The sequence below is a fragment of the Eubalaena glacialis genome, chromosome 15, assembly GCF_028564815.1.
Source record: "Eubalaena glacialis isolate mEubGla1 chromosome 15, mEubGla1.1.hap2.+ XY, whole genome shotgun sequence".
Lineage (NCBI taxonomy): Eukaryota > Metazoa > Chordata > Mammalia > Artiodactyla > Balaenidae > Eubalaena > Eubalaena glacialis.
This window is the reverse complement of record NC_083730.1, coordinates 35484500-35506731: the sequence shown is the minus strand read 5'-3', so window position 1 is coordinate 35506731 and position 22232 is coordinate 35484500.

The following is a 22232-nucleotide window of genomic DNA, read 5'->3' as shown; positions in this document are numbered from 1 at the left end:
GATTTTCTCTGGGTATATGCCCAGTAGTGGGATTGTTAGATCATATGGTAATTCTATTTTTAGTTTTTTAAGGAACCTCCATACTGTTCTCCATAGTGGCTGTATCAATTTACATTCCCACCAACAGTGCAAGAGGTTTCCCTTTTCTCCACAACCTCCCAGCATTTGTTGTTTGTAGATTTTCTGATGATGCCCATTCTAACTGGTGTGAGGTGACAACCTCATTGTAGTTTTGATTTACATTTCTCTTATAATTAGTGATGTTGAGCAGCTTTTCATGTGCTTCTGGGCCATCTGTATGTCTCCTTTGGAGAAATGTCTATTTAGGTCTTCTGCCCATTTTTTGAATGGGTTTTTTTTTTTTTTTCTTTATTGAGCTGCATGAGCTGTTTATATATTTTGGAGATTAATCCTTTGTCCGTTGATTCGTTTGCAAATATTTTCTCCCATTGTGAGGGTTGTCTTTTCATCTTGTTTATAGTTTCCTTTGCTGTGCAAAAGCTTTGAAGTTTCATTAGGTGCCATTTGTTTATTTTTGTTTTTATTTCCATTACTCTAGGAGGTGGATCAAAAAGGATCTTGCTGTGATTTATGTGAAAGAGCGTTCTTCCTATGTTTTCCTCTAAGAGTTTTATAGTTTCCAGTCTTACATTTAGGTCTCAAATCCATTTTAGGTTTATTTTTGTGTATGGTGTTAGGGAGTGTTCTAATTTCATTCCTTTACATGTAGCTGTCCAGTTTTCCCAGCACCACTTATTGAAGAGACTGTCTTTTCTCCATTGTATATCCTTGCCACCTTTGTCATAGATTAATTGGCCATAGGTGTGTGGGTTTATCTCTGGGCTTTCTATCTTGTTCCATTGATCTATGTTTCTGTTTTTGTGCCAGTACCATATTGTCTTGATTACTGTAGCTTTATAGTATTGTCTGAAGTCAGGGAATCTGATTCCTCCCCCTCCGTTTTTTTCCCTCAAGACTGCTTTGGCTATTCGGGGTCTTTTGTGTCTCCATACAAATTTTAAGATTTTTGTTCTAGTTCCATAAAAAATGCCATTGGTAATTTAATAAGTATTGCACTGAATCTGTAGATTGCTTTGGGTAGTATAGTCATTTTCACAATATTGATTCTTCCAATCCAAAAACATGGTATATCTCTCCATCTGTTGGTATCATCTTTAATTTCTTTCATCAGTGTCTTTTAGTTTTCTGCATACAGGTCTTTTGTCTCCCCAGGTAGGTTTATTCCTAGGTATTTTATTCTTTTTGTTGCGATGGTAAATGGGAGTGTTTCCTTAATTTCTCTTTCAGATTTTTCATCATTAGTGTATAGGAATGCAAGAGATTTCTGTGCATTAATTTTGTATCCTGCATCTTTATTAAATTAATTGATTAGCTCTAGTAGTTTTCTGGTGGCATCTTTAGGATTCTCTATGTATAGTATCATGTCATCTGCAAACTAACATATTTTTTTGTTGTCTCTTTTTTTTTGATGCGTGAGGCTGTGTTCTTGTCTTACTGGTTGTTTTGTCTGAGGCATCCAGCACTGGGGTTTGCAGGCAGTTGGATAGAGCTGTGTCTTTGTGCCGAGATGTTAATCTCCAGGAGACCTCACTCCAATTAATATTCCCTGGTATCTGAGGTTCTCTGTTAGTCCAGTGGTTTCGTCTTGGTGCTCCCACCACAGGAGCTCAGGCCCGACCCATGTCTGTGTACCTAAATCCCACAACCCGCACAACAAGGAAAAAAAAAAAAAGAGCCAAACAATAACAAAGAATAAAAAATAAAATTAGAAAAATAAAAATTATATTAGAAAAAATAAACATATAAATGAAACAAGAACAACAATGTAAAACAGAACCACAATAGCAAAGAAAAAAAAAAAAAGGCTGGAAAAGGCCTTGGCTGTGTGGGACTGTCTTAGGTGGTGATGGGGCTTAAGTGGGGGCTGTACCTAGGTGGGGGTGGGGCCTAGGATCAGGATCCTCGTGGCTGGAAAATGCAGTAGGGCAGGACTTAGTCAGGGGCAAATTTTAGGCGGTGGTGGTTGTCTAGGCTCAGGACCCAGGCAGGCAGATAAGGCCTTAGGGGTTGTCGGGCAGGGCTTTGGCTCAGAGTGGCTGAAGGGGGCCTCAGCATGGGGAGTATCTGTTCCAGGACCCCAGCAGGTTCACTGGGACCTGAGTGGGTGGGGGAAATGTCGCTGAGTTCCCTTCTGATCCTCTGATCTTCCAAAGGTCTCTTCCTGTCCCCATTGATCTCCTAGTGGTGAGTGGGCCCCTCTGGGTGTGGGAAGCCCTCCCCTCCCCCAGCTTCCCCTCAGGGGCTCTGGTTCCATCCCTCCTCCTCCTCTCCTCCTCGCTCTTCCCCATGTCCTACCTTTTGCTTAGGGTTTCTTCCTGTCCCCTTAAGTGTCCGAGGTCCCCCACCAGTGCCTGGTAGGTACCCTAGTTGTGAGGATATGCAAACTCCGTGTCCTCCTACTCCCCAAAAAATCTTTCCTTGACAGAAATCCAGAATTCTTGGGAGCTCAGTGACCCAACAATCCTACCAGGTCCCTTTCTAGGCCTTATTGTCATTCACATTTAAAAATGGCTTCTCTTCTAGCCAGAACCTGTAACTTGGAATATCAATACAATATTTTATGGATGCATTATAATAAATAATGAGGGGAAAATACAAGCACAGAACTACCCTTCAAAGACCACAGGGTATAGGTAAACAAGTTGACTTACAGAAAGAGAGAAAAATGGATATTAAAAGAGAGAATTTCTTAATGAAATGTGATCATAAGACCAGAATCACCAACTATATATTACTGAATGAATCCAAGATTTCCTAACTAACTGTGTATATCTTTTTAAAGCAGTATAATTAAGAAATGAAGCATGAAAATAATGTAGAACTGTCACTGTTGAAACGATCTTCCTTTTTTAAAAAAAAAAATACAGAATACTTTTGTACAATTTGTTTCATAAAGTTGACTAAATCATGTTGAAAGCAAAGCATATCATAAGTACTTTGAGCTTCTATTATGTTTCCTATTCTTGGATAGACAATAGAGTAAATAAAAGAGGAATAAAGGTATTTTCTTTGCTTTGCAGGAATTTGCTGTCTTGGAAAGAAAATAAGTCTATAAAACAAGGCAGGGTAGCATCAAATGTTAGAGTTTTCAGAATAGCCTTCAAATGCTCAGCATTTTACATTTGTTGGGAGTCATATTTATCTCAAATACCTTTCAAGATCTTAGAAAAACACTAAGGTAAGAATGATGTTACTGTGGTGTTGTATCAAAATGTACCAGTCTGCCTCTATTCAAGGACAGGTACAATATGTCCCCTACAGCTATGGGCCCAGGCTCCTAAGAGGATCACACAGTTCCTTTCCACCATTTGCATCTAAAAGTATCCATTCTGCAATATGTTGATTTGGGAGATTCATGCAATCATCTGACTTAAAAAATTGCAAATGTTTTTCATTTCCAGTGGCCTTTTAAAAAAGAATATCAGCTGAAAATTCTTTTTTTTTTTTAACTGAAAATTCTTTTCATCCTATCTCCAGCAATTTTACTCACTATATCTAACTCTGATGGGAACCCCCAAGATGTGGTGTGAATGGAAACTTGACCTAGTTACATTATCATCTGTCTTTATGTCCCTTGTTCAGAAAAAGAAGGGATTTATACCAGACAATATCTAAATTCCCTTCCTAATCAAAATTTCTCTCTTAAAATATCACGTATTTGGAGCTTTCTCCAAATGTCTTAATGTTTTTTCATGTATTTTTTCATCCATTAATGTATTTTATAGTTATGGATATTCTCATCCTTCCCTATCTCTTAGACATAAAATTCTGAAAGATTCAGAAGATAGCAAGTGTGGTAACAAACTAACCATTCAGAGTTCAAAATAACACTAAAACATAAATCCAAATTCAAAACTCAAAAGGGTTCTGTTTTTTAAATGAATAAGACAGAATCAATCAACCTAACATTTATCTATCTATCTGTCTACCTATCTACCTATATGACATACATACACACATCTTATGATTCTTACTTGCCTATATAAGAAAATTAACATTTTTAAAAATGCAATTTGTCATTAAATATTTGGGTCCCCATCCCCTGGTTTTCTGGTCATCTGTCTTCTTAACCTTCTCCCATATTTTTCAGCACATGTACTCATTTCCTTAAATTTTTCCTTCCACTTAATGACATCATGCATGATCTACCAGTCTTTCATGCTAGAAATGTTCTAGTTTACTTTGATTACTTACTTTCTTGTTCAGTTGCCATCAGATTCCACTGATTTTAGATCAAATCATCATTATCAGTGAAATCTTCTATATTCATAAGTAAATTCCACTACTAAGTAGTTCTAGGCCTTGCTAAATTGCTTAACTTCTCAGTGCACTGGCTTCCTCACCTCTAAAATGGGGAAGGTTGTAGTATCTTTTCCATTAGATTAAGATGAAGAAAAGATGAGATGATGCAATAATATAGTTAGCAATGTCCCTGGCACATATTAAGGTCAATGCTAGCTATGATCATGTTACCATCATTTGCTGGACTGTTTAAAATACCTTCCTTTATCATCTTCTTGGGATCAGTGTTTGAATTGCAACTTTTCTTCCTGAGGGAAACCAGAATTATCTTTACAAAATCAGTTTCTAACCAGCTACTATGATTTAAAACATTCAGCACTTTCCATTGTGTATAGAATAAACACTAGACTCCTGACCAAGGTGTAGAGACTAATGGAAATGAGGGAAACTAATGTTCCAGCCTTATCTTCAGGTAATAGTCAACTTTGCACCATAGATGATGCTGAGTTGGACACATGACAGGCAAGACTCATGGTCTCTAAGGAACCCACACCCTGTGCTGTGACAGCACTGAGTCCTGATGTACCTTCTTGCCTCTGCTTTTTGCTCAGTCTTCCTTCTGTTTGTAACATCCACTTGCCTCCTTTGTATGTCTAGTGAATGTGAATTTGTCCTTCTAATGTGTTCCACTTATTCCATCATTCCTTCTTTCCACCTATGCATGTGGCCTCTTCATTTTGAATTCTTTCCTATGATCCAAGTGTAGGCAGTCTTTTGCCTATTAATGTTCCCACAGCACTTTATGTATGTTTTTAATATGACACTGAACACACTGAAATGTTCCTGGTTGGTTATTTATGTATATGCTCACCACCCTCCACTCAGCATTATAAAGTCACTGAGAACAATGGGCTTGGCTAAGAGTGTGGTGAGAGTTGGGAGGGGATGGATCTAGGCTAGATACTGTTCCAAGTGTTTTACTTATGCTCTCATTTAATCTTTATCATGAGGCTATAAGGATAAATGAGCCTGAAGTAAATTTAGGAGGCAAAGTTACTTGTCACAATTATGGACTTTAAAAATGCAACATAGCTCTCAACTGAGGGTAATTGTGCTTTCAAAATCACTGAATGTACTAAACAAGTAAATATAGCTGTCTTTTGTTTTAATACTGAGAATTTTGTTTATTTTTTCTCTATTTTTTCCAGCCTTATTGAGATATAATTGACATTCCATCTATAGATTCAATACAATTCTATAAAAATTCCAATAATATTTTTTACAGAAACTGAAAAAAATTCTAAAATTTGTATGAAACCACAAAAGACCCTGAATAGCCAGTGCAATCCTGAGAAAGAAGAGCTGGAGGCATCATATGTTCTGATTTCAAACTATATTACAAAGCTATAGTTATAAAAATATAGTCTATTTTTATGGTATTGGCATAAAAATAGACACACAGATCAATGGCACAGAATCAAGAGCCCAGAAAAAACCCTCACATATGTGGTCAATTAATATTTGATAAGGGAGCCAAGATTATTCAAATAAGAAAGGATAGTCTCCAATAAATGATGTTGGGAAAACTGAATAGAAAGGTCTTTTGGATGATTCACATCCCTATTTGTCTCCACCAAGAATTGGCCTTTTTATCCTGATGATGAAAACTTACATTTAGAGTAACGCTCTGAACAGGGCAATGTTTTTCTATATCATCCCCAGAGGTCCAAGATTGCATATATCTTGGCTCTGGACTACTTTGGGGAAGAAGTTAAAAATCTTTTATCATTAACCCTCTTTAACCAGAGAAGTTATACTTTTGTTTGTCGTATAGATTGAGGTACCTTGGGGTTTAAAAAATAAACAAACTAAGCAGCTTAAAATGTTTAAAATTTGCTGATCTACAGCATCTTTAAACCTCATCATATTCCCCAGAGTAAACTTTCACCAAAAGCCACCTACAAATAAGCGGTAGTTCAATTTTTACTTTAGTTCAAATTTAATTTGTCATGCCAAACTATTGTGAAAAGCAGAGAGGATAAAATCAAAGTGTTGCAGGATGAAGAACTTTTCCGAATTCCAGTTTCACTGCAGGTTGGCCTTGGAGCTCTGAAAATGATATCTGCAGGGCTGAGAGGAAGAAAACTCATTCACCCAGACCACAATTTTGATTTGGGAGATAACTGCATCTCAAACCCATGGCTTTCTCCCAAGCGGGGCCACAACTGAATGCAGTCCCTGTAGCTTTCATGATGGAGAGGACCCACTCTCTGGTTCCATTTTTATGGTTTCCACTCCCTTTGCTGTGGAAAGTTTTTCTCCTTAATAAATCTGAATAAGCGTGCTATTTCCCATCCTTGATCTGAGGCTTGATTCAGAAAGGAATTTTTCCTGTCTATGGGGCTGAGATGCCCTGCAGACAGTGTCAGTAGGAAAGGTCACCTGCTGATACCCTGCTGAGAAGCTAGTTCATCAGACCAAAATGTGTTCAGCCCCTCCTCAGGGGCAGAGACATTGAAGTTAAAAGCTACAGATGTGAGGAGATAGCAGTGAGCATGTTGGGCTTTCAAAAGAGATCTGGCTGGGGATGAAAATCCTGCCTATGGTGACAGAATTTATTTTCTGAGCAAAAGGAGTTTTTAAGGACTAATAGAAAAGGAAATTGGAGTCGAAACTCCCCTGCCTCTATAATCCAACCCTATCTTACATGTCTAACCTTATTTTTCTTAATGTGTATCCTCATCTCTGATCTTTGCCCTGAGAGTCTGTATACATTTCATTCCTGTTTGAAGGGCCCTCACTCCTCCAACCTTTCTACCAGTAAGCTAAAGACTTGGTGGATATTTGTGCCTTGATTTTTTTGTTGGTGTTGTTTTGTTTTGTTTTGTTTTTGCTTTCAGAGGCAAGGTTATTGATTTGTTCTGCTTTTAAACATCTACCTTCTTCAAGTCTTTCCTTTATTATTAATATTATAGTTTATGCTTTAATGTGAATGTTTATGGAGTCATATGGCTTAGGAGAGATGAAACTACATAGTTCATGAAATTCATACTGTAGGACCCACTAGGTCCCTAAGTTGCAAATATAGATGATAATGCACAATTGCTTGTTTGTTCCAGAGAACTGGCAGTTTATAGAATCTTCTTGTCAGAAGTGGAAGAGACAGTTATTATTTTTCCAACTCCCTGAGATGATGAATGAATAAACTCTTTTGTATTTGAAAAAAGACTATCTTCCCTTTATTAATGGGTGCAGATTTTGCTCTTTTCTATGGCTGTATAATCTTCCATTGTGTATGTATACCACAATTTCTTTATTCATTCCTCCACTGACAGACACATATGTTGTTTCCATATTTTGGTTATTGTAACCAATGCTGCAATGAGCGTGGGGGTGCATATATCTTTTAGAGTTAGTGTCTTTGCTTTATTCAAATAAATGCTCAGAAGTGGAATTGCTGGATCATATGGTAGTTTTAGTCTTACTTATTTGAGGAACCTCCATATTGTCTTCCATAGTTACTGCACCAATTACATTTCCACCAACAGTGCACAAGTGTTCTCTTTTCTCTACGTCTTCACCAACACTTGTTATCTCTTATCTATTTGATACTAGTCATTCTAACAGGTGTGAGGTGATATCTCATTGTGGTTTGATTTGTATTTATCTGATGATTAACTATGTAGAGCATCTTTTCTTGTACCTGTTGGCCATCTGTATATCTTCTTTGGAAAAATGTCTATTCAGATCCTCTGCATATTTTTAAATTGGATTGTTTGGTTTTTGCTATTAAGTTGCATGAGTTCTTTCTATATTTTGGATATTAGCCTCTTATCAGATATACAAAAATTCTCCCATTCAGTAGGTTGTCTTTTCATTTTGTTGATGGTTTTCTTCGTGGTGCAGAAGCTATTTAGTTTTATGTAGTCCTACTTGTTTATTTTTGTCTTTTCAGATTTGAGTTGATTTTCTAATAATGGAGATGGTTAAATGTCTATTAAGGAAACCTCAGTCTCTCACCCAGTTCTTTTTGTAATCAATACCTTAAATTTAACTTAGTGATTGGAATTTGCCAAAAATGGGCAAAGGTAGAGAGGGGTATAGTGATGAATCTGAACCAAATTTGGTTAGGGTTCCAACAGTAAACATTCAGAGAATTCTCCACAGATAAATAGTGAGTACCAAGGACTTTGAGGAGCATGCAACATGGACCCAGTCAGAATGATTGGTGTTGCCAGCAGGACTCATGTTCTTGGAAGAAGGCATGAGAACAAGGATGGGGTCCAGTTCCAAAGAAGTGAGGGTACATTTAGGGCCTTGCAATAAGTACATATGCCCAGGGTAATGAAACAGAGACACCCTTTTTAGGACTAAAGTATAGGAAAGATAGTCATCACGTTAGGAGTTCCCACATACTCACTACTTCTTCATATGTTGGCATTGTGCAGTCCTAGAGAATACACGGTACAGTGACATATTTAATCTCACAGAAAAGAAAAACATTACAATTTGACTTTGATTAAACTAGTATTTCCTAGACTCATCTATAGCCATGGATGCTGTGTGTGTGTGTGTGTGTGTGTGTGTGTGTGTGTGTGTGTGAGATATAAATATTAACAGCTCATAAAATTAGTATGCAACTGAGTATATTATGGAAATGCTGATCTAGAAGATCTGTGTTTTACCTGCATTGTGGTCTGGACCTAAAATTCTCACCCCTTAAGGGGGTCTGAAAGGCTTCAGCTATGGAGATTGCAGTGCTCAAGGCACAAGAGACTTGTTACATAACTTGAGTTAAAGTTCACATATAAGGTGTTGACATACACTAAGAAAATATGAATAAGGGAATTAAAGGGTGATGGAGAGAAGGCAATATTTCTCTATTAATACACTGAGTGGGTAAAGTTACCAATTATAGCTGGATGTTGTAGGAAAGAGGAAACATGGTTTTGAGCATGGAATGATGAGTATAAAATTGTACCAAAGGATGATCCACTTGTAATGCCACATAGGATGGACTGGAAGAATAGGAGGTGGGAGGTTGAGCAGCTAAATGATATACTATTACACTTATGAAGCATGGGATGATATTGGTCTAAACTTAGGTGATCATATTGTGAGTGGAACTGAATATAAGAAGGAATGAATATAAGACCGGATACTTTATCTATCATGACAGTTGAAAGAAAAAGAGAAATTAAAGATTATTTTGAAATTTAGAGCCCCAGTGATGGGAGAATTGTGGAGGTTCTCTAACAGAAATGATACTGTTCAATGGGCTACCAGGACATGAAAAGTCATATGTAAGGGATAAAAGGGTTGGTGGTGGGAACTTCTGTAAGAAGATCAGCAGAGATAAATAAGAATCTTAATAAATAAGTTCAGCATCACAAGCAAAATTAAATGTGTGTGCCATCTACATAAAAATCGCTTATAAATGATATTTGTTGGTTTAGATTTTTCAAGTTTATTTTTTTCTATGACAAATTATTTGTGTTGGCCATATGTCTATATCATGGAGTGAGAACTTTAGTCAGCTTCTTCTTTTGTATTTTAAAGTAAATATCTTTTTCTTTTACATCTTGGTAAAGGCCAAAGAAGAAATTTGGAAATTATTTTCAGAAACTTCCTTGTACTTTTCTGGGGGTATGGTTTCAAACATTTTAAAGGAATGTGCCATCTTACAGATCTTTAAACAACTAATGATTTTTTTATATAATTACATCCTACTTGCATAATTAATAAACTTAAAACTTATGAATATAACAAATTAGATTTTCCCAAATATTCAAACATTGATTGAGAACATAATTGTTCCAAATCTTAGTACATCAGATTTTCTTAAATGCTTTAAACTGCTTAAAATATTTTAAAAATGACTAGATAAAATATTTGAAAACCAATTTTAGAAGTGATAATGGAAATATACCCATTTGATTTATTTGTCACAGAGTTTTGACAAGAGGGGGGTCTATCAGATGTGTGGGGATTCTGTTCTACTGAAATACGTAGGGGCTTCCCAGGCACTGGCCAGAAAATCTGCACTCCAAGGCCTTCTCCACACTGATAGTAGGCTCCTGAGGATATATTAAGTGAAACTTGTTCAATAAGAAGTCCCAAAAGTAGGGTGAAGTTTTTTTTGAATTGAATTTAGTCAAATAATTGGCTAGTTAAGAGTTAACTTTTTCTGGACTGCTAAATATCTGATTATTTGCAGGTATACAGGTATTTAATTTTTTGTTAAAAACAAATGGTCATTTGATTCACAGTTATTTAATTTATTTTTTTCCAGTTTTATTAAGATATAATTGACATATAGCACTATATAAATTTAAGGTGTACAGCATGATTTGGCTTATGTACATCATGAAATGATTATCACAATAAGTTTAGTGACCATCCTTCATCTCATATAGATATAAAATTAAGGAAATAGAAAAAATATGTTTTCCTTGTGAGGATAATTCTTAGGATTTATTCTCTTAACAACTTTCACATATAACATACACCAGTGTTAATTATATTTATCAGGTTTTACATTACATCCCTAATACTTATTTATCTTTTAACTGGAAGTTTGTACCTTTTGACTACCTTCATCCAAGTCCCCCTCCCCCCACCTCTGGTAACCACAAATCTGATCTCTATTTTTTTTAAAATATATCCTTACTGGAGTATAATTGCTTTACAAATTTGTGTTAGTTTCTGCTGTACAACAAAGTGAATCAGCTATATGTATACGTATATCCTCATATCCCCTCCCTCTTAAGCCCCCCTCCAAACTTCCCTATCCCACACCTCTAGGTTGTCACAAAGCATCGAGTTGATCTCCCTGTGCTATGCAGCAGCTTCCTATTAGCCGTCTATTTTACATTTGGTAGTGCATATATGTCAATGTTACTCTCTCACTTCTCCCAGACTCCGCTTCCCCCACTGTGTCCTCGAGTCCATTCTCTACGTTTGCGTCTTTATTCCTGCCCTGACACTAGGTTCATCAGTACCGTTTTTTTGATTCCACATATGTGCGTTAGCATACGGTATTTGTTTTTCTCTTTCTAACTTACTTCACTCTGTATGACAGATTCTAGGTCCATTCACCTCATTACAAATAACTCAATTTCACCCTTATTATGGCTGAGTAATATTCCATTGTATATATGTGCCACATCTTCTTTATCCATTCATCTGTTGATGGATATTTAAGTTGCTTCTATGTACTGGCTATTGTAAATAGTGTTGCAATCAACATTGTGGTACATGTCTCTTTTTGAAATATGGTTTTCTCAGGGTATATGCCCAGTAGTGGATTGCTGGCTCATACAGTAGTTCTATTTTTAGTTTCTTAGGGAAAATCCATACTGTTCTCCATAGTGGCTGTATCAATGTATATTCTCACCAACAGTGCAGGAGGGTTCCCTTTTCTCCACACCCCCTCCAGAATTTATATTTTCTAGATTTTTTAATGATGGCCTTTCTGACCGGTGTGAGGTGATACCTCACTGTGGTTTTGAATTGCATTTTTCTAATGATTATTGATGTTGAGCACCTTTTCATGTGCCTCTTGGACATCAGTATGTCTTCTTTGGAGAAATGTCTATTTAGGTCTTCTGCCCATTTTTTAACTGGATTGTTTGGGTTTTTTTGATATTGAGCTTCATGAGCTGCTTGTATATTTGGAGATAAATCCTTTGTCAGTTGCTTCATTTGCAAATATTTTCTCCCATTCTGAGGGTTGTCTTTTCATCTTATTTATCATTTCCTTTGCTGTGCAAAAGCTTTTAAGTTTCATTAGGTCCCATATGTTTATTTTTGTTTTTAACTCCATTACTCTAGGAGGTGGGTCAGAAAGGATTTTGCTGTGATTTATGTCATAGAGTGTTCTGCCTATGTTTTCCTGTAAGAGTTTTATAATGTCTGGCCTTAAATTTAGGTCTTTAATCCATTTTGAGTTTATTTTCATGTATGGTGTTAGGTGGTGTTCTAATTTCATTCTTTTACATGTAGCTATCCAGTTTTCCAAGCACCACTTATTGAAGAGGCTGTCTTTTCTCCATTGTACATTCTTGCCTCCTTTGTCAAAGATAAGGTGACCATATGTGTGTGGGTTTATCTCTGGGCTTTCTATCCTGTTCCACTGATCTATATTTCTATTTTTGTGCCAGTACCACACTGTCTTGATTACTGTAGTTTTGTAGTGTGGTCTGAAGTCAGGGAGCCTGATTCCTCCAGCTCTGTTTTTCTTTCTCAAGATTGCTTTGGCTCTTAGGGGGTCTTTTGTGTTTCCATACAAATTGTAAAATTTTTTGTTCTAGTTCTGTAAAAAATGCCATTGGTAATTTGATAGGGATTGCAATGAATCTGTAGGTTGCATTGGGTAGTATAGTCATTTTCACAATGTTGATTTTTCCAATCCAAGAACATGGTATATCTCTCCATCTGTTGGTATCATCTTTGATTTCTTTCATCAGTGTCTTATAGTTTTCTGAATACAGGTCTTTTGCCTCCTTAGATAGGTTTATTCCCAGATATTTTATTATTTTTGTTGCAATGGTAAATGGGAGGATTTCCTTAATTTCTCTTTCAGATTTTTCATCGTTAGTGTATAGGAATGAAAGAGATTTCTGTGCATTAATTTTGTATCCTGCTACTTTACCAAATTCATTGATTAGCTCTAGTAGTTTTCTGGTGACATCTTTAGGATTTTCTATGTATAGTATCATGTCATCTGCAAACAGTGACAGTTTTACTTCTTTTCCAATTTAGATTCCTTTTCTTTCTTTTTCTTCTCTGATTGCCATGGCTAAAACTTCCAAAACTATGTTGAGTAATGGTGGTGAGTGTTGGCACCCTTTTCTTCTTCCTGATTTTAGAGGAAATACTTTCAGTTTTTCACCATGGAGAATAATGTTTGCTGTGGGTTTGTCATATATGGCTTTTATTATGTTGGGGTACGTTTCCTCTATAGCCACTTTCTGGAGGGTTTTTTGAATTTTGTCTAAAGCTTTTCTACATCTATTGAGATTATCAAATGGTTTTTATCCATCAATTTGTTAATATGGTGTATCACATTGATTGATTGCATATATTGAAGAATCCTTGCATTCCTAGGATAAACCCCACTTGATCATGGTGTATGATCCTTTTAATGTGCTGTTGGATTCTGTTTGCTAGCATTTTTTTGAGGGTTTTTGCATCTATGTTCATGAGTGATATTGGCCTGTAGTTTTCTTACTTTGTAGCATCTTTGTCGGGTTTTGGTGTCAGGGTGATGCTGGCCTTGTAGAATGTGTTTGGGAGTGTTCCTCCCTCTGCTATATTTTGGAAGAGTTTGAGTAGGGTAGGTGTTAGCTCTTCTCTAAATGTTTGATAGAATTTGCCTATGAAGCCATGTGGCTCTGGGCTTTTGTTTGTTGGAAGATTTTTAATCACAGTTACAATTTCAGTACTTGTGATTAGTCTGTTCATATTTTCTATTCTTTCCTGGTTCAGTCTTGGAAGGTTGTACTTTGCTAAGAATTTGTCCATTTCTTCCAGATTGTCCATTTTATTAGCATATAATTGCTTGTAGTAGTCTCTCATGATCTTTTGTATTTCTGTGGTGTCAGTTGTTACTTCTTTTTCATTTCTAAATCTGTTGGTTTGAGTCTTCTCCGTTTTTTTCCTGATGAGTCTGGCTAATGGCTTATCAATTTTGCTTATCTCTTCAAAGAACCAGCTTTTAGTTTTATTGATCTTTGCTATTGTTTTCTTCATTATTTTTCATTTATTTTTTATCTAATCTTCAAGATTTCTTTTCTTCTTCTAACATTAGGGGTTTTTTGTTCTTCTTTCTCTAATTGCTTTAGGTGTAAGGTTAGGTTGTTTATTTGATATTTTTCTTATTGCTTAAGATAGGATTTTATTGCTATAAACTTCCCTCTGAGAACTGCTTTTGCTGCATCCCATAGGTTTGGGGTTGTCGTGTTTTCATTGTCATTTGTTTCTAGGTATTTTTGATTTCTTCTTTGATTTCTTCAGTGATCTCTTGGTTTTTTAGTAGCATAGTGTTTAGCCTCCATGTGGTTGTATTTTTTACAGTTTTTTTTCCTGTAATTGATATCTAGTCTCATAGTGTTGTGGTCAGAAAAGATGCTTGATATAATTTAAATTTTCTTTAATTTACTTAGGATTGACTTGTGACCCTAGATGTGGTCTATCCTGGAGAGTGTTCTGTGGGTACCTGAGCAGAAAGTGTATTCTGTTGTTTTTGGATGGAATGTCTTACAAATATCAGTTAGGTCCATCTGGTCTAATGTGTCATTTAAAGCTTGTGTTTCCTTATTTATTTTCCATTTGAATGATCTGTCCATTGGTGTAAGTAGGATGTTAAAGTTGCCTACTATTTTTGTGTTACTTTTGATTTCTCCTTTTATGGCTGTTAGCATTTGCCTTATGCATTGAGGTACTCCTGTGTTGGGTCAGTAGATATTGACAATTGTTTTATCTTCTTCTGGGATTGATCCCTTGATCATTATGTAGTGTTCTTCCTTGTCTCTTGCAATAGTCTTTATTTTAAAGTCTATTTTGTCCAATATGAGAATTGCTACTCCAGTTTTCTTTTGATTTCCATTTGCATGGAATATCTTTTTACATCCCCTCACTTTCAGTCTGTATGTGTCCCTAGGTCTGAAGTGCATCTCTTGTAGACAGCATATATATGGGTCTTGTTTTTGTATCCATTCAGGCAGTTTGTGTCTTTTGGTTTGAGCATTTAATCCATTTACATTCAAGGTTATTATTAATATGTATATTCCTTTTACCATTTTCTTAATTGTTTTGGGTTGTTTTTGTAGGTGTTTCCCTTCTCTTGTGTTTCCTGCCTAACAAATTTCCTGTAGCATTTGTTGTAAAGCTGGTTTGGTGGTGCTGAATTTTCTTAGCTTTTGCTTGTCTGTGAAGTTTTTTATTTCCTCGTCGAATATGAATGAGATCCTTGCTGAGTAGGGTGGTCTTGGTTGTAGGTTTTTCCCTTTTATCACTTTAAATATATATTGTCATTCCCTTCTGGTCTGTAGAGTTATTGCTGAAAGATCAGTTGTTAACCTTATGGGGATTCTTTTGTATGTTAGTTGTTGTTTTCCCTTGCTGCTTTTAACATTTTTTTCTCTGTGTTTTATTTTTGTTAGTTTGATTAATATGTGTCTTGGTATGTTTCTCCTTGGGTTTATCCTGTATGGGACTCTCTCTTCTTCCTGGACATGATTGACTATTTCCTTTCCCATGTTGGGGAAGTTTTCAACTATAATCTCTTCAAATATTTTCTCAGACCCTCTCTTTTATTCTTCTTCTTCTTGAATGCCTGTAATTCGAATGTTGGTGCACTTAATGTTGTCCCAGAGGTATCTGAGACTGTCCTCCATTCTTTTCATTCTTTTTTCTTTATTCTGCTCTGTGGCAGTTATTTCCACCATTCTATCTTCCAGCTCACTTATCTGTTCTTCTGCCTCAGTTATTCTGCTATTGATTGCTTCTAGAGTAGTTTTAATTTCAGTTATTATGTTGTTCATTACTGTTTGTTTGCTCTTTAGTTCTTCTATGTCCTTGTTAAATGTTTCTTGTATTTATTCTATTTCTGAGATTTTGGATCATCTTTACTATAATAACTCTGAATTCTTTTTCAGGTAGTTTGCCTATTTCCTCTTCATTTATTTGGTCTTGTGGGTTTTTATCCTGCTCCTTTGCCTGTAAGATATTTCTCTCTCTTCTCATTTTGTCTAATTTGCAGTATTTGTGGTCTCCTTTCCCCAGGCCACATGGTCTCAGTTCCTCTTGCTTCTGTTCTCTACCACTGGTGGTGCAGTTGGTCCAGTGGCTTGTGTAGGCTTCCTGATGCGTGGTACTGGTGCCTGGCTTCTGGTGGATGGAGGTGAGTTTTTTCCCTCTGATGAGCAGGGCCGTGTTGGGTGGTATGTTTTGGGATGTCTGTGAGCTTAGTAAGACTTTAAGTAGTCTGTGTGCTGATGGGTGGGTTTGTGTTCCTGTCTTGTTGTTGTTTTGTGTGAAGCATCTAGCACAGGGAGCTGCTGGGAGTTGGGTGGAGCCAGGCCTTGGATTCAGATTGAGGTCTCCATGAGAGCCCTAAGTGATTAATCTTCCCTGGTGCTAAGAATTCTCCAGTGGTCCAGAGTCCTGGACTCTGTGCTCCCACCCCAGAACCTCAGGCCTGACTTCCCATTGAGGAACCAAGACCCCCAAGTCTCTCATCTCAGCAATAAAAGGGATTAAGAAAAATAAACTAACGAAACCCCAGACAAATGGTAAAAATTTAAATCAAACAAACAAAAACAGAAACAAGGAAACACACACACATACCAAAGAAGCAAAAACAGAAGCAAATAAATAAAAAAACAAGAGACAACTACACAAACAAAAGAACCCAAGAACAAAATTTAAAAGAAAACTGACAAAACCAAAAAGCAAAACAAAGGAGAGTGCCAACTGAAGAATGGAGCAAAGAAACAAAACAAACCAACAAAAATGATAAAAAGAAAGGAAAAAGAGTACGGGGAAAGAAGACAGAACAGAAAAGCAATGTAGAAATAGACATAAAAAAATAAAATAGAAAACATATTAAAGAAAAGTCAAACAAAACTCCAGAGAAATGGTAAAAACAAAATCAAACAAACAAAAACAGAAACAAGGAAACACACACACATGTAAAAGAAGCAAAAACAGAACCAAATAAGACAGAAAGCAAGAGAACAACCAGACAAATAGAAGAACTCAAAAACGAAATCAATTATGATTAAAACTAACAAAAACACATAACTTAAATACAAAACCAAAGCAGTGTGCCAACTGAAGTATAAAGCAAGGAAACAGAAGAAACCAATAAAAATGGTTAAAGAAAATTAATAACAAAATAACATAAAAAGGGAAAAATCACAGAAGAACTGAAAGCAAAGTAAAAATGGATATATAAAAAAAAAGATATATTAAAGAAAAAGAAGAAGAAAAAAACAAGGGAAAAGAACACAGCAAAACAGAAAAACAAAGTAAAAATAGAAATATTTAAAAAACTAAAAAATATGTTATAAAATACAGAGATCCTAAAGACTAAATAAAAAAAATTACTAAAACAACAACAAACAAACAAACAAATAAAAGAAGAAAGACAAAAAGGTGGAACCAACAACAGAATGAATCAAAACATAATAAAATTAATAGTAATAATTATGTTTCCCTAGGGTCTCTGCTGAAAGTGTCCTTGCACACACTGTGAGACACAGCCCACCTCTGCCTCCCCAAGAAGGTCTCCTCTGCCTCTTGGCTGGTCTCTGGACCTGCTCTGTGCCTTGTGGGGACCCCTCAGACTCTGATCTGGCCCATTTCCTATGTGTACTTGTCCCCAAAGTCCACAGCTGCCAGAGCTAGACCGTTTTCATTTGTGGAAACACTCATTGTCTACTCAGATAGTCCATAGATCCAGGGTCTACCTAGCTGATCATGGGGATTTAATCTGCAGCTTGTACAGCTGATGGAAAGATTTTCAATCTTCTTCCTTAGTCGCCCCACCCCTGGGGTTCAGCTTTGGTTTTATCACCACCTCTGCATGTGGTCCACCCACAGGAGTCTGTTACTGAGGTTGCCTTGGAGCTCTTCGTTCTGCCCCAGTGATGAGAGGGCACAGAGGTAGTATGACTGCTTGGATTGTGGGAGCCCTGGTGACCCCAAATGTGCAGGGAAGCTGGCAATCATGGGTGAAAGAGAGATGGCCCTAGTGAGGGCCTTTTCTGGTGCATGGTGTAAGGCACATGAGGGCCAGCTCTTGCTGGGCTTTTTTTAAATTACCCTGCAGCCAGTGCATTAGGGCCTACTCTGAGGGGGCTTTTTTTATTGCTTGGCAGCCAGTACCAGTGTGTGGGGAGAGAGAGGCTACAATAGTGGCTCCTCCCCTGCGTGTGACTCAGCAGTAGCACTCTGCTTCCATGGCAGTCTGGTCTTCCTCTGTAGGCATTCCCTGCTGCGGATTTCCTCCCTCCCATCCCCTCAGTCTATCTCTCCACAGCCAACAGCAGTTCTTGCTCTGGGCCTGTTCTCCAATCTCCACGCTCCAGCTCCCTGCCCCCTTGCATACCGCTGAACACACATCCCAGTCTGGGGCACATAGGGCCATGGTACAGACCATCTGTGTATTTCTAACTCTGTCCCATCTGCCACAGATTGGCCGCTTCACTCTCTTCCAACAACCTCAAGTGCTTCCCTTCTGTCCCAATTAATTCCCCCATCATAGAGAGCATTTCCCTGAATTCAGGAATCTCTCATCTGCTTCAGCTCCCCCACCCCAGGGTGCAGGTCTCATCCCACTTCCTCTCCTCCTCCTTCTCCCTTCTTTTTTTTGTCCTACCAAGTTATGCAGGGATCTTTATAGTCCTTTCCAATGTCCAAGGTCTTCTGCTAATTTTCAGCTGGTGTTCTGTGAGAATTTTTGCATCTATAGATGTATTCCTGATGCATCCGTGGAAAAAGATGAACTCCACGTCCTCCTACTCCTTCCATCTTGAATCTTCTTCAGTTATTTTAAAACATACTTGAATATGCTTAGAATGGGTCTGGGATTACAAATTGTAAAAATTATGAATAGTAAGTTAGAGAATAGTTAAAAGTCTCCCTTCCGACAGATGCATAGTTAAAATAATTTAAAGATTGAAGTTCAGTATATATTCTGGCTTTGCTTACCACCAAAAGCCAAAGTCTATGGAATTCTTCCACATTTAGAGATTGGAAAAATTAGGAGAAACCAACAGAGGAAACAGAGGAGTAGCCAGTATAGTACCAATATGAGGTAAACCAAGAGAGAGTGATGTCTTAGGAACTAAGTGAAGAAAGTGCTTCCACAAAGAAGGAATGAGGCACTGTGACAAATGCCACAGAGAAGTTATGTAAGATGAGAACTGAGAACTGAAGATGAAATTAAGCAACATGAAGATCATTGGCAAAGTTGGCAAGATCTATTTCTGTGAAGGGGTGGGGATGAAAATCGGACTGAGGATGGTTCAAGAGAATATCAAGAAGAGGAAATAAAACAATGTATAGACATCTCTTTCAAGGAGTTTTACTAAAGGAGAGAAGAGAACTCAAGCATAAAGAGAGAGATGTAGGATCAGGAGAAGGTTTTTGGTGTCATAATGAGCATGTTGAATTACTGGTGGAAATAATCCAGTAGAAGGGTAAACATTGTTGATATAGTAGAGAGAGGGAGTGATTTCAGGAGCTAAGCCCCTGAGCATCTGAGTTGGCCTAAGATAGAAAGCACAGACAATCTGCTCACTGTTTCCTCAAGGCAGCATGCATGGGCACAGGTGTAGAAAGACTCGTAATTTCAAGGTGGCTATGTATGGAAGTTTTTTTCTCATTGCTTGTTTTTTGTTTGTTTGTTTGGGTTTTTCCCCCAGTGAAATAAAGCCAACAGCTAAGATTGAGATGTGGAAATGTTATTAAAGAGATATCGGAAGAAAGAAAATATGTTAAATGATTATTTAGGAAAATGAGTCAATTCCCAACTTTACCAGACTCTTCTCTTGATCATTTAGGCATCTCAGAGTAGTGTGCAATATCTTGTTGGCCCAGGGAAAGCCTCCTCTTTTTGTCTTTGGCTACTGTGCTATAAGGAATAACTTTCTCTTACAACAGTCTGTATAGGGACTAGATTGAGAGATGTGGATACCCTGGGTAGGCTAGTATCTGGGTGTCCCTTGAAAATGATTTTATCTAAGTAGTGAAGGTGAGACAGAACTTTAATGCATCATATAAATTGGCTCCCTGGCAGCTGGCTAGCTGGTTCACTCCTTAACTGAGATCTGACCAGAATGAATGCTCATAGTGAGAGATGGTAAAAGTAGCATATTGGGCACAGGAAAGTTGGAAGTAGCAGTGGGACAGGAATCAAGTGATGTGGATTCTGGCCTGGGCCCTGTTATTACTCATCTTTCTACCTGCATAACATGAGCAAGTTACTTGTTCTTATGGGCAATTCTGTCTCATCTAGAGTTGGATTAGATCATCTTTAATAGAAGTCTAAATTCTAAAATAGGTAAGTAATTCATATTACCTAAAGAGATTGAATAAAGGAAGAGGGAAAATAGCACATCGTGGAACAATGTTGCTTATCGTTTCTATCTGAAACAAATGTTGAGATCATTTATCAGGCTGCCTGCTCAGAACACCCCTGATACACTAGCTCATTTAGCAGATCAGATCCTTTAGGTAGCTTTCAGGTGTCAATAGCCAATACCCTCTGAGATCTATCTAGCAGAAATGGGAGAGAGGAAAATCTCATCTGTCCCTATGCTATTCTTTCCCAGAAGGACAGTTTTAATCTTATATTCTTGACCTTTGCCAGATTCAGCACTCTCTGGTTTCTCTTGACTATCCATGGAATTATGTATATACATACACACACACACACACACACACACACACACACATCTGTTTCCTGTACATCTGCCTCTGTCCCCTCAGTGTACCTTTCAGAGGGTATATAATACTGGTACTATTAACATGTTACATTGTAATGAATTGGATTAAATTTATTAGAATTCATAATGTTCCTCAGGACCAGGCATGTTCTGGTTAATGAGCAATAGTAACATAAGTGACCTTGCGAGACCCTAGCACAAGTAGAAATTAAATGTGTGCCACTTAACCTGGATTTTTGCCACTGAGCCATATTTTATATCTTGACTGGATCAAAATGAGTGTCCTGCCTAATAGTCCAGGTAAAGATTCTGTGTTAATGTACCCTTTTCCTTATGCCCCATCCTACCCAAACACAATGATTCTTGAACAACACATTTTAGCAAATAAGGGAATAGACTATCTTCAATTGTTTGGGCATTCAGGAGAATGTTGGTAAAGACCAATCTTGGGGGCAGGCAGAGCTAATTCCTTAGTGATTATTCTGCAAATGAACATTGGCTAAGTTACAACAGAATTAATGTAAAATTAAATATCACAGTAAGTCTATTATCAAAAGAGGTCACGGTGATGAATGGCCTATTTAAATGAGACCCCCAGAAGGAATTAGAGCTGAAACCTATTAATCCCAGTCAGTTTGCAAGCTTCCATTTTTATGCAGATTAAACTATATTTCAGGTTGATAAATCAGCATGATGAACTCTGTGACAAGAACCAAATTTCTTTTCCATTCTTTATTTTATTTCCATGTGGTCAGTGCCACAGCTGAGTGGATGCAGCTCAGAGAGAATATCCAGCAATGGGCAGCAATGATTAAGGCTAGAGTGGCAGATGATCGTTTGGTTCACATTGCTAGTCTGACTTCCTTTTCTTTAAGAATGACAGCCAGTGAATTTAGGCCTGCCAATAATTATAGTATTATGTGTTCATTGTGTTGGCACCTCATGCTCTCTTTGTTCCTGCTGCTTTTACTTAGGAATCTACTTGTCTTTCCAAGATATTGTTGTTGTTTTTTATTCTCTTTGTAAAAGTCCTGGTGTCACTAATGTATTTTTTCCTCCATAAATTAAGCAAAATCCAATTAAATATTTCTGGAAAAATCCATGTGCTTTATGTCGAGCTTCAGATAAAACAGTTGTGAACCTAAAGCACATAAACTCTGTTATTTGCCCAATTGAAAATGGTTGACTCCAGAACATGTGATGGAATGGAATGATGGATAATGCAGCTGAGAGTAAGGGCAGCTAGTGTAGCCCTACAGTAACCAGTTCTCTGGCCTTAGACAAATCACTAAAATTCAAACATATAGCACAACACATTGTTCATGATAGGCTCTCAATGAATATTTAGTATTCAGTGGAGTGAACTTAACTTCTCTGATCCCAGACTTCCTTCTAAACTAGGCAGCATATCTTGCATGGATGGAAAAGTGTGACAATTGCAATTGGCCTACT